The sequence below is a fragment of the Humulus lupulus genome, chromosome 4, assembly GCF_963169125.1.
Source record: "Humulus lupulus chromosome 4, drHumLupu1.1, whole genome shotgun sequence".
In the NCBI taxonomy this organism is placed as follows: Eukaryota; Viridiplantae; Streptophyta; class Magnoliopsida; order Rosales; family Cannabaceae; genus Humulus; species Humulus lupulus.
In genome coordinates, this window is record NC_084796.1 from 145887746 (window position 1) to 145901540 (window position 13795).

At 41.2% G+C, this 13795-nt stretch overlaps 2 pseudogenes; one reads left to right on the plus strand and one right to left on the minus strand.

Annotated features, from left to right (window-relative positions):
* Positions 1–457: 457 nt before the first annotated feature.
* LOC133829213 (uncharacterized) lies at positions 458–5129 on the minus strand (annotated as a pseudogene).
* Positions 5130–6416: 1287 nt separating this feature from the next.
* On the plus strand, positions 6417–10832 carry LOC133829214 (uncharacterized; annotated as a pseudogene).
* The last annotated feature ends 2963 nt before the right edge of the window (positions 10833–13795 follow it).

Genomic DNA, 13795 nt, shown 5'->3' on the forward strand with positions numbered 1-13795 from the left:
GCAACCATAGGCCAAGGCGAAAGGTGTCTCTCCAGTGGTGGAACAGGAGGTGGTCCTGTAGGCCCAGAGCACATTTGGGAGTTCCTCGACCCAGACCTGATACGAACCACGCCAACAAGTGTGACGAAACCCGACACCAAATATGGAACAGCCACCAAGAACACACGTGGTTGGAATGGAACTGCGACCCAATGCTTAGCCAAGCACGAACCTTGGTATGAGGAAGACGCCACAAACGGGGATGGAATCCGTTTGATAAGTCAGGATGAACGCCACAAGGAATCTCCTTGATAAGTTCAAAAGTTTCTTCAAGAACTCAAGAAGAAATAAACTCACAATTTCATTCAACATAATCTGATCTTTCCAAATGTTTTGGCAGTCCTTATAAGGACGAAAATTACATGAAAACAAGACCCTTGGTCTTCCTAATGAAACCGAAAAATTAAAGACAGCCCCTTTGTCTTCCTAATGAAAACTGAAATTAAAGACAAGCCTTTTGTCTTCCTCATGAAAACCGAAAATTAAAGACAAAAGGACTATTGGACTCACACAAGTCAAATGTTTGACTTATCACAAAAATAAAGAAAGACCAAATAACAACAATAACGTAAATAAATTAAAAATGACAAATACAATAAGACTCATGAAGCTCCTAAACTCAGTCAACTTTGATGAGTAAGACAAGTCTTTGTTCTCCTTCAATGTTGACCACGGTCTCCTCTTGTTTTAGGACTTTGTGGACTAGGCTGTTAAGTTCTTCCTTGAATCTCTTGGCTCGTGCCCTCGTCACTGGACCAACTGGAACTTGACTTGATACTTGGGTCTTGGTGTCCTCATCATTCCCCCCTCTTTAGAAGGATTTGACCTCAAATCGTCACCTGCATCAAAAGGACTCAAATCAGAAACATTAAAAGTAGCACTAACATTATACTCACCTGGTAAATCGAGTCTGTAGGCATTGTCATTGATCCTTTCAAGTACTTGAAATGGACCATCTCCTTGAGGTAGCAATTTTGAACGCCTTTGTGTTGGGAATCGCTCTTTCCTCATGTGTAACCATACCCAATCACCGGGCTCAAAAACCTGCTTATGACGACCCTTGTTAGCTTGCTTAATGTATTGTTCAGTCCTTCTCTCTATGTTGAGTCGCGCCCTCTCATGGATTTTCTTCACAAATTCGGCCTTCTTCTCGCCATCTAAATTCAAATGCTCAGAAACAGGTAAAGGTGATAAATCCAAAGGAGTTAGAGGATTAAAACCATAAACAATTTCAAATGGTGAAAATTTAGTAGCAGAATGCATTGAACGATTATAAGCAAACTCAACATGTGGCAAACAATCTTCCCAAGTCTTAATATTTTTACTTATGATAGCCCTCAACAAGGTGGATAGGGTCCTATTAACTACTTCTGTTTGACCATCGGTTTGAGGGTGACAAGTAGTAGAAAATAATAGTTTTGTCCCAAGTTTTCCCCACAATGTTTTCCAAAAATAGCTTAAGAACTTAGCATCCCTATCTGATACAATTGTTCTAGGCATACCATGTAATCTCACAATCTCCCTAAAGAACAAATCTGCAACGTTAGAGGCATCATCAGTTTTATGACAAGGAATAAAATGAGCCATCTTAGAAAATCTGTCTACAACCACAAAGATTGAATCCCTCCCATGCTTACTTCTAGGTAAACCCAACACAAAATCCATTGAAATGTCAACCCATGGGGAACTAGGGATAGGTAGGGGTGTGTAAAGGCCATTTGGCTGAACTCTTGATTTAGCTTGCCTACAAGTGACACACCTACCACAAATTCGCTCAACATCTCGTTTCATGTGGGGCCAAAAGAAGTGCTCTTGCAACATAACTAGGGTCTTAGCAACTCCAAAATGTCCCATCAACCCTCCCCCGTGGGACTCTCTAACTAGCAAATCTCTCAAAGAACAATTTGGTACACACAACCTATGCTCCCTAAACAAGAAACCCTCATGCCTATAAAATTTTCCTTCAGCAGATTTTTCACAAACACCATAAATTTCCCCAAAATCATGGTCAGCAAAATACAGCTCCTTTATGTGTTCAAACCCAAGTAATTTAGCATCAAGAGTGGAGATTAGGGCATACCTGCGAGAAAGGGCATCAGCAACCACATTCTCCTTACCTTGTTTATAGCGAATGACATAAGGAAATGTCTCAATGAACTCAACCCATCTGGCATGTCTCTTGTTGAGCTTGTGTTGGCCTTTCAAATGTTTCAAGGATTCATGATTTGTGCGAATCACGAACTCCTTTGGCCACAAATAGTGCTGCCATGTTTCTAAAGCACGCACTAGTGCATACAATTCTTTGTCATAGGTGGGGTAATTGAGGGCAGCCCCACTTAGCTTTTCGCTAAAGTATGCAAGCGGTCTCCCATCCTGCATAAGAACAGCGCCAATACCTATTCCAGAAGCATCACATTCAACTTCAAAAGTGTTAGAAAAGTTAGGCAAAGCAAGTAAAGGAGCATGAGTAAGCTTGTATTTCAGTAGCTGAAATGCCTCCTCTTGAGCTTCACCCCATTTAAATATCACATTCTTTTTGATAACTTCTGTAAGTGGTGCGGCGATGGTGCTAAAATTTTTCACAAACCTCCTGTAGAAGCTAGCAAGTCCATGAAAACTTCTAACATTACCTATAGTTGTAGGGGTCGGCCACTCTTGGATGGCTTTGATCTTTTCTTCATCCACCTGAATACCTGTAGCACTTACAACAAAGCCTAGGAAAACAAGCTTATCGGTGCAGAAAGTACACTTACTGAGGTTAGCATATAAACTCTGTTTCCTAAGAACATCCAAAACAGAATGCAAATGCAAAACATGGTCATGCAAATTCTTACTATAAATAAGAATATCATCAAAATACACAACCACAAATTTTCCAATGAAAGCACGCAATACATGATTCATTAAACGCATGAAAGTGCTAGGTGCATTAGTTAGTCCAAAAGGCATGACTAACCACTCATACAATCCATGTTTAGTTTTAAAAGCAGTTTTCCACTCATCCCCTTCTTTCATACGTATCTGATGATACCCACTTTTAAGATCAATTTTGGAAAACACACAAGAACCATGCAATTCATCTAACATGTCATCTAAACGAGGAATGGGATGTCGATATTTTACCGTTATATTGTTGATGGCTCGACAGTCAACACACATCCTCCATGTTCCATCCTTCTTGGGAACTAGAATCACTGGAACAGCACAAGGGCTCATGCTTTCTCTCACATGCCCTTTCTCCATCAATTCTTCAATTTGCCTTTGCAATTCCTTTGTTTCATCAGGATTACTTCTGTAGGCTGGTCGGTTTGGGATGGAAGCACCTGGAACAAAATCAATTTGATGTTCTATTCCTCGAACAGGTGGCAAACCATGTGGTACTTTCTCAGGAAACACATCCTCAAATTCCTGCAAAATAGACACAACAACACTTGGCAGCGAAGAATCAAGTTGGTTAGTATTTAAAAGAGCCTCCTTATACATGAGTAAAATCATGGGCTGTTTTGTACACAATGCTCTCTTAACCTCACTTTTTTTTGCATAAAAATTATTTTGTTTTCTCTCACTTGATTCCACACTTTTCTCTCTTTGTCTCTCTTTTTCCTCACTCTCATTCATCTTTTCATTCTCTTTTTGCTCACTCATTTTCTTTTTGTCACTCAATTTTTGCAACCTCACTTGATCTTCATACACTTGCTTTGGTGTCAAAGGCGCTAGAGTGATTGTTCGTTGACGGAATGTGAATGAATACTTGTTGGTGAAGCCATCATGCTGCACCCGCCGATCAAATTGCCAAGGCCTTCCTAGAAGGAGGTGTCCAGCTTGCATGGGAACCACATCACACAACACCTCATCTTCATACTTGCCAATTCGAAATGAGACTAGCACCTGTTTTGTAACCCTCACTTCACCACTATCATTCAGCCATTGCAATTTGTATGGACAAGGATGCCTAAGCGTTGTAAGCCCCAGCTTGGCAACCATGGAAGCACTAGCAACATTAGTACAACTACCTCCATCAATAATGACACTACATACCTTGTCTCTCACATGACAACGAGTGTGAAGGATGTTCTCTCGCTGCACCTCTTCTTCCTCTTCTTTTGCTTGCAAATTCAGGACTCGCCTTGTGACTAGTGCAAGCATCTCACCAGATTCTGGTCCATACTCATTGTCAGAAGCATCTTCCAATGGTGGCATGTCAGCAAGATCATCTTCATCTTCAGAATCTATCTCTCCACTTTCTCGAATCACCATGACTCTCTTGTTTGGACACTGGCTAGCTATGTGTCCTCGCCCCTGACATTTGAAACACCTTATCTCACTAGAATGAGACTTAGTAGGAGTTGTTTTACCTTGAGGTGGCGTGGCTGTGGTGGCTGGTTTTGGTGTAGATGATGAAGTGGGTTGGTCTTCTTTCTTTGGATAGTTCGACCTCCAAGGTGTTGTACTTGGATTGTGTGGGCTCGGTCTTGACCTCGAACTTGAACTACCCTTCTTGAGCTGCCTCTCAACTTTGATTGCCATATGAACCAAATCCTCCAATTCCACATAATGGTGTAGCTCGATTGGGTCAGCAATCTCTCTGTTCAACCCATTCAAAAACCTTGCCATGGTTGCCTCCCGATCCTCTTCAACATTGGCTCTAATCATAGCCATCTCCATCTCCTTGTAATACTCATCAACACTTCTGGACCCTTGACGAAGACCCTGCAACTTAAGGTACAGATCTCGATAATAATGAGATGGTACAAATCGCCGTCTCATCACCCTCTTCATGGCCTCCCATGTGTCAATAGGGCGATCTCCACTCCGCCTCCTGTTGATGCACAACTGATCCCACCAAACAATAGCATAATCAGTAAACTCAATGGCAGCAAGTTTTACCTTCTTCATGTCGGAGTAGTTGTGACAATCAAAAACTAGCTCCATTTTCTTCTCCCACTCAAGGTATGCTTCAGGATCACTCTTCCCCTGAAATGCCGGGATTCTCATTTTGATATTCCCCATATAATTATCTACCTGGTTCCTATCTTCTCTATTCCCACCATACCTCCTATGGTTACCCGTCGACATCCTATCAAACTCATCATCAGAAACTACCCCTTCTAAATCCCCCTCATTCTCATCCTCCCTTTGGTGTACCCTACCCCTCCTTGGTCTCCGTTGTGCCCCCTCTTCTACCCTATCCAACCGCTCATGTATTTGCTCACACTCCTCCCTCAACATCCTCCTCATCTCCCCCATTAAAGCTTCAATTTGTAGATTTGGAACTGTAGGTGGTGGAGCGTCATTGCCTGCATTTCTATCTGTATTTTGTGACATGATGGAGAATCTGCAAAACAATAAGGTTAGACAATTATAGAAAGGACCTCACTGCACTCCCTCACGTGTTTCACTCAAATAAAATGGTCACTCAAGTACACTCGTGTTTGCACTCAATGATGGCGTTTACCCTCAAATAAGCTCACACCTCTGCCTTTTTCCACTCTATTTTCTTCTTTAAGCTCTTTGAAAACTAATGAAACGGTGATATGAAGGTTCAAGCAGCCAATTCTACCAAACAAATCAAATGAAAACCGATGAAAAAGTGGCAAAAATGACGAAAAAATGATGATTTTTGGAACACTTGTGTGGGGTTTTGGTAAAAAGGCCTCTAGACCATGGGGAACAAGAATAGAACAAAATTTTTTAAGAGAGGTTTCCAGATAGAAAGGAAAAGGGAAGGGAAGGGGATCTGAGAGCAAAAAAAAAAAAAAAAAAAGTCTGGAAACCAGTCTTAAAATTTTTTGTTCTATTCTTGTTCCCCATAGTCTAGAGGCCCTTTTACCAAAACCCCACACAAGTGTTCCAAAAATCATCATTTTTACGTCATTTTTGCCACTTTTTCATCGGTTTTCATTTGATTTGTTTGGTAGAATTGGCTGCTTGAACCTCCATATCACCATTTCATTAGTTTTCAAAGAGCTTAAAGAAGAAAATAGAGTGGAAAAAGGCAGAGGTGTGAGCTTATTTGAGGGTAAACGCCATCATTGAGTGCAAACACGAGTGTACTTGAGTGACCATTTTTCTTTGAGTGAAACACGTGAGAGAGTGCAGTGAGGTCCTTTCTATAATTGTCTAACCTTATTGTTTTGCAGATTCTCCATCATGTCACAAAATCCAGAAAGAAATGCAGGCAATGACGCTCCACCACCTACAGTTCCAAATCTACAAATTGAAGCTTTAATGGGGGAGATGAGGAGGATGTTGAGGGAGGAGTGTGAGCAAATACATGAGCGGTTGGATAGGGTAGAAGAGGGGGCACAACGGAGACCAAGGAGGGGTAGGGTACACCAAAGGGAGGATGAGAATGAGGGGGATTTAGAAGGGGTAGTTTCTGATGATGAGTTTGATAGGATGTCGACGGGTAACCATAGGAGGTATGGTGGGAATAGAGAAGATAGGAACCAGGTAGATAATTATATGGGGAATATCAAAATGAGAATCCCGGCATTTCAGGGGAAGAGTGATCCTGAAGCATACCTTGAGTGGGAGAAGAAAATGGAGCTAGTTTTTGATTGTCACAACTACTCCGACATGAAGAAGGTAAAACTTGCTGCCATTGAGTTTACTGATTATGCTATTGTTTGGTGGGATCAGTTGTGCATCAACAGGAGGCGGAGTGGAGATCGCCCTATTGACACATGGGAGGCCATGAAGAGGGTGATGAGACGGCGATTTGTACCATCTCTTTATTATCGAGATCTATACCTTAAGTTGCAGGGTCTTCGTCAAGGGTCCAGAAGTGTTGATGAGTATTACAAGGAGATGGAGATGGCTATGATTAGAGCCAATGTTGAAGAGGATCAGGAGGCAACCATGGCAAGGTTTTTGAATGGGTTGAACAGAGAGATTGCTGACCCAATCGAGCTACACCATTATGTGGAATTGGAGGATTTGGTTCATATGGCAATCAAAGTTGAGAGGCAGCTCAAGAAGGGTAGTTCAAGTTCGAGGTCAAGACCGAGCCCACACAATCCAAGTACAACACCTTGGAGGTCGAACTATCCAAAGAAAGAAGACCAACCCACTTCATCATCTACACCAAAACCAGCCACCACAGCCACGCCACCTCAAGGTAAAACAACTCCTACTAAGTCTCATTCTAGTGAGATAAGGTGTTTCAAATGTCAGGGGCGAGGACACATAGCTAGCCAGTGTCCAAACAAGAGAGTCATGGTGATTCGAGAAAGTGGAGAGATAGATTCTGAAGATGAAGATGATCTTGCTGACATGCCACCATTGGAAGATGCTTCTGACAATGAGTATGGACCAGAATCTGGTGAGATGCTTGCACTAGTCACAAGGCGAGTCCTGAATTTGCAAGCAAAAGAAGAGGAAGAAGAGGTGCAGCGAGAGAACATCCTTCACACTCGTTGTCATGTGAGAGACAAGGTATGTAGTGTCATTATTGATGGAGGTAGTTGTACTAATGTTGCTAGTGCTTCCATGGTTGCCAAGCTGGGGCTTACAACGCTTAGGCATCCTTGTCCATACAAATTGCAATGGCTGAATGATAGTGGTGAAGTGAGGGTTACAAAACAGGTGCTAGTCTCATTTCGAATTGGCAAGTATGAAGATGAGGTGTTGTGTGATGTGGTTCCCATGCAAGCTGGACACCTCCTTCTAGGAAGGCCTTGGCAATTTGATCGGCGGGTGCAGCATGATGGCTTCACCAACAAGTATTCATTCACATTCCGTCAACGAACAATCACTCTAGCGCCTTTGACACCAAAGCAAGTGTATGAAGATCAAGTGAGGTTGCAAAAATTGAGTGACAAAAAGAAAATGAGTGAGCAAAAAGAGAATGAAAAGATGAATGAGAGTGAGGAAAAAGAGAGACAAAGAGAGAAAAGTGTGGAATCAAGTGAGAGAAAACAAAATAATTTTTATGCAAAAAAAAGTGAGGTTAAGAGAGCATTGTGTACAAAACAGCCCATGATTTTACTCATGTATAAGGAGGCTCTTTTAAATACTAACCAACTTGATTCTTCGCTGCCAAGTGTTGTTGTGTCTATTTTGCAGGAATTTGAGGATGTGTTTCCTGAGAAAGTACCACATGGTTTGCCACCTGTTCGAGGAATAGAACATCAAATTGATTTTGTTCCAGGTGCTTCCATCCCAAACCGACCAGCCTACAGAAGTAATCCTGATGAAACAAAGGAATTGCAAAGGCAAATTGAAGAATTGATGGAGAAAGGGCATGTGAGAGAAAGCATGAGCCCTTGTGCTGTTCCAGTGATTCTAGTTCCCAAGAAGGATGGAACATGGAGGATGTGTGTTGACTGTCGAGCCATCAACAATATAACGGTAAAATATCGACATCCCATTCCTCGTTTAGATGACATGTTAGATGAATTGCATGGTTCTTGTGTGTTTTCCAAAATTGATCTTAAAAGTGGGTATCATCAGATACGTATGAAAGAAGGGGATGAGTGGAAAACTGCTTTTAAAACTAAACATGGATTGTATGAGTGGTTAGTCATGCCTTTTGGACTAACTAATGCACCTAGCACTTTCATGCGTTTAATGAATCATGTATTGCGTGCTTTCATTGGAAAATTTGTGGTTGTGTATTTTGATGATATTCTTATTTATAGTAAGAATTTGCATGACCATGTTTTGCATTTGCATTCTGTTTTGGATGTTCTTAGGAAACAGAGTTTATATGCTAACCTCAGTAAGTGTACTTTCTGCACCGATAAGCTTGTTTTCCTAGGCTTTGTTGTAAGTGCTACAGGTATTCAGGTGGATGAAGAAAAGATCAAAGCCATCCAAGAGTGGCCGACCCCTACAACTATAGGTAATGTTAGAAGTTTTCATGGACTTGCTAGCTTCTACAGGAGGTTTGTGAAAAATTTTAGCACCATCGCCGCACCACTTACAGAAGTTATCAAAAAGAATGTGATATTTAAATGGGGTGAAGCTCAAGAGGAGGCATTTCAGCTACTGAAATACAAGCTTACTCATGCTCCTTTACTTGCTTTGCCTAACTTTTCTAACACTTTTGAAGTTGAATGTGATGCTTCTGGAATAGGTATTGGCGCTGTTCTTATGCAGGATGGGAGACCGCTTGCATACTTTAGCGAAAAGCTAAGTGGGGCTGCCCTCAATTACCCCACCTATGACAAAGAATTGTATGCACTAGTGCGTGCTTTAGAAACATGGCAGCACTATTTGTGGCCAAAGGAGTTCGTGATTCGCACAAATCATGAATCCTTGAAACATTTGAAAGGCCAACACAAGCTCAACAAGAGACATGCCAGATGGGTTGAGTTCATTGAGACATTTCCTTATGTCATTCGCTATAAACAAGGTAAGGAGAATGTGGTTGCTGATGCCCTTTCTCGCAGGTATGCCCTAATCTCCACTCTTGATGCTAAATTACTTGGGTTTGAACACATAAAGGAGCTGTATTTTGCTGACCATGATTTTGGGGAAATTTATGGTGTTTGTGAAAAATCTGCTGAAGGAAAATTTTATAGGCATGAGGGTTTCTTGTTTAGGGAGCATAGGTTGTGTGTACCAAATTGTTCTTTGAGAGATTTGCTAGTTAGAGAGTCCCACGGGGGAGGGTTGATGGGATATTTTGGAGTTGCTAAGACCCTAGTTATGTTGCAAGAGCACTTCTTTTGGCCCCACATGAAACGAGATGTTGAGCGAATTTGTGGTAGGTGTGTCACTTGTAGGCAAGCTAAATCAAGAGTTCAGCCAAATGGCCTTTACACACCCCTACCTATCCCTAGTTCCCCATGGGTTGACATTTCAATGGATTTTGTGTTGGGTTTACCTAGAAGTAAGCGTGGGAGGGATTCAATCTTTGTGGTTGTAGACAGATTTTCTAAGATGGCTCATTTTATTCCTTGTCATAAAACTGATGATGCCTCTAACGTTGCAGATTTGTTCTTTAGGGAGATTGTGAGATTACATGGTATGCCTAGAACAATTGTATCAGATAGGGATGCTAAGTTCTTAAGCTATTTTTGGAAAACATTGTGGGGAAAACTTGGGACAAAACTATTATTTTCTACTACTTGTCACCCTCAAACCGATGGTCAAACAGAAGTAGTTAATAGGACCCTATCCACCTTGTTGAGGGCTATCATAAGTAAAAATATTAAGACTTGGGAAGATTGTTTGCCACATGTTGAGTTTGCTTATAATCGTTCAATGCATTCTGCTACTAAATTTTCACCATTTGAAATTGTTTATGGTTTTAATCCTCTAACTCCTTTGGATTTATCACCTTTACCTGTTTCTGAGCATTTGAATTTAGATGGCGAGAAGAAGGCAGAATTTGTGAAGAAAATCCATGAGAGGGCGCGACTCAACATAGAAAGAAGGACTGAACAATACATTAAGCAAGCTAACAAGGGTCTTCATAAGCAGGTTTTTGAGCCCGGTGATTGGGTATGGTTACACATGAGGAAAGAGCGATTCCCAACACAAAGGCGTTCAAAATTGCTACCTCGAGGAGATGGTCCATTTCAAGTACTTGAAAGGATCAATGACAATGCCTACAGACTCGATTTACCAGGTGAGTATAATGTTAGTGCTACTTTTAATGTTTCTGATTTGAGTCCTTTTGATGCAGGTGACGATTTGAGGTCAAATCCTTCTAAAGAGGGGGGAATGATGAGGACACCAAGACCCAAGTATCAAGCCAAGTTCCAGTTGGTCCAGTGACGAGGGCACGAGCCAAGAGATTCAAGGAAGAACTTAACAGCCTAGTCCACAAAGTCCTAAAACAAGAGGAGACCGTGGTCAACATTGAAGGAGAACAAAGACTTGTCTTACTCATCAAAGTTGACTGAGTTTAGGAGCTTCATGAGTCTTATTGTATTTGTCATTTTAATTTATTTACGTTATTGTTGTTAGTTGGTCTTTCTTTATTTTGTAAAAGTCAAACACTTGACTTGTGTGAGCTGAAGAGTTGTGTGAGCCGAAAGGTCTTGTTTATGGTGCTTTCATTAGGAAGACCAAGGATCTTGTTTTCATGTAATTTTCGTCCTTATAAGGACTGCCAAAACAATGTGAAAAGGCAGATTATGTTGAATGAAATTGTGAGTTTATTTCTTCTTGAGTTCTTGAAGAAACTTTTGAACTTATCAAGGAGATTCCTTGTGGCGTTCATCCTGACTTATCAAACGGATTCCATCCCCGTTTGTGTCGTCTTCCTCATACCAAGGTTCGTGCTTGGCTAAGCATTGGGTCGCGGTTCCATTCCAATCTCGTATATTCTTGGTGGCTGTTCCATATTTGGTGTTGGGTTTCATCACAATGTTGGTGTGGTTCGTATCAGATCCTATCTTCACTTCCAAGTTTTGGAGTGGTCTGCAGAAGGCTTTGGGGACTCAGTTGAAGTTCAGTACAACCTTTCATCCTCAGACTGATGGACAGTCTGAGAGGACAATTCAGGTATTGGAGGATATGCTCAGAGCGTGTGTGATTGACTTTGAAGGTTCATGGAGTAAGTATCTTCCGTTGATTGAATTTTCATATAACAATAGTTATCAGTCAACAATTGGAGTGGCTCCCTTGAGATGTTGTACGGGAGGAAATGTAGATCACCCATTCATTGGGATGAGATGGGTGAGAGGAGATATTTGGGGCCAGATATGGTTCAGAGGACAAATGAAGCTATTGATACAAACCACACCAACGATTGTGGCGAAACCCGACACCAAATATGGCAGCCACCAAGAACACACGAATTTGGAATGATGAATCGTGACCCCAATGCTTAGCCAAGCACGAACCTTGGTATGAGGAAGACGCCACAAACGGTGATGGGAATTTGTTTGATAAATCAGATTGAACGCCACAAGGAAAACCCTTGATAAGTTCGAATAGTCTCTTCAAGAACTCAAGAAGAAAACCTCTCAATTTTCATTTCATCAAAAATCTGCCATGCCAAACGTTTACAAGGCCTAATATAGCCGAAAATTACATCAAAGACAAGCCCCTTTGTCTTCCTAATGAAAACCCTAACAAGCTCGAAAATTACATCAAAGACAAGCCCCTTGTCTTCCTAATGAAAACCCTAACAAGCACAAATAGAAAGACTCTTGGACTCTCACAAGTCAAATGTTTGACTTTCACAAAAACAAAGACTAAATAAAAACGTGATTAAGTGACTGATTAAAATAAAAATACAAGATGCCAAAATCCAATAAGACTCATTACAAGAAGCTAAAATATTGATCAAGCTCCTAAACTGAGTCTAATTTGATGAGCAGTACAAGTCTTTGTTCTCCTTCAGTGTTGACCACGGTCTCCTCCTGTTTTAGGACTCTGTGGACTAGGTTGTTAAGTTCTTCTTTGAATCTCTTGGCTCGCGCCCTCGTCACCGGACCAACTGGAACTTGACTTGAATCTTTAGTCTTGGTGTCCTCATCATTCCCCCCCTCTTGAGAAGGATTTGACCTCAAATCGTCACCTGCATCAAAAGGACACTAACAGTATACTCACCTAGTAAATCGAGTCGATAGGCATTGTCATTGATCCTTTCTAGCACTTGAAACGGACCATCCCCTCGAGGTAGCAATTTGGAACGTCTTTGTGCTGGAAATCGCTCTTTCCTCATGTGTAACCATATCCAATCACCGGGCTCAAAAACCTGCTTGTGACGACCCTTGTTAGCTTGCTTAATGTATTGCTCAGTCCTTCTCTCTATGGTAAGTCGTGCCCTCTCATGGATTTGCTTCACAAATTCTGCCTTCTTCTTGCCATCTAAATTCAAATGCTCAGAAACAGGTAAAGGTGATAAATCCAAAGGAGTTAAAGGATTAAAACCATAAACAATTTCAAATGGTGAAAATTTAGTAGCAGAATGCATGGAACGATTATAAGCAAACTCAACATGTGGTAAACAATCTTCCCAAGTCTTAATATTTTTACTTATGATAGCCCTCAACAAGGTGGATAGAGTTCTATTGACTACTTCTGTTTGACCATTGGTTTGAGGTGACAAGTAGTAGAAAACAATAGTTTTGTTCCAAGTTTACCCCACAATGTTTTCCAAAAGTAACTTAAGAATTTAGCATCCCTATCTGATACAATTGTCCTAGGCATACCATGTAATCTCACAATCTCCCTAAAGAATAAATCTGCAACATTAGATGCATCATCAGTTTTATGACAAGGGATAAAATGAGCCATCTTAGAAAATCGGTCTACCACCACAAAGATTGAATCCCTCCCACGCTTACGTCTAGGTAAACCCAACACAAAATCCATCGAAATATCAACCCATGGTGAACTAGGAATAGGTAGGGGGTGTGTAAAGGCCATTTTGGCTGAACCCTCTGATACGAACCACACCAACACTGTGATGAAACCCGACACCAAATATGGCACAGCCACCAAGAACACACGAAATTGGAATGGTAAACCGCGACCCTATGCTTAGCAAAGCACGAACCTTGGTATGAGGAAGACGCCACAAATGGGGATGGGAATCCGTTTGATAAGTCAGGTTGAACGCCACAAGGAACCCCTTGATAAGTTCAAAAGTTTCTTCAAGAACTCAAGAAGAAAAACACTCACAATTTTCATTCCACATAATCTGATTTTTTCCAAATGTTTTCAAGGCCTTATATAGCCGAAAAATACATCAAGACAAGCCCCTTTGTCTTCCTAAAAACCGAAAAAAATAAAGACAACCTTTTGTCTTCCTAATGAAAACCGACAAATAAAGACAACCCTTTGTCTT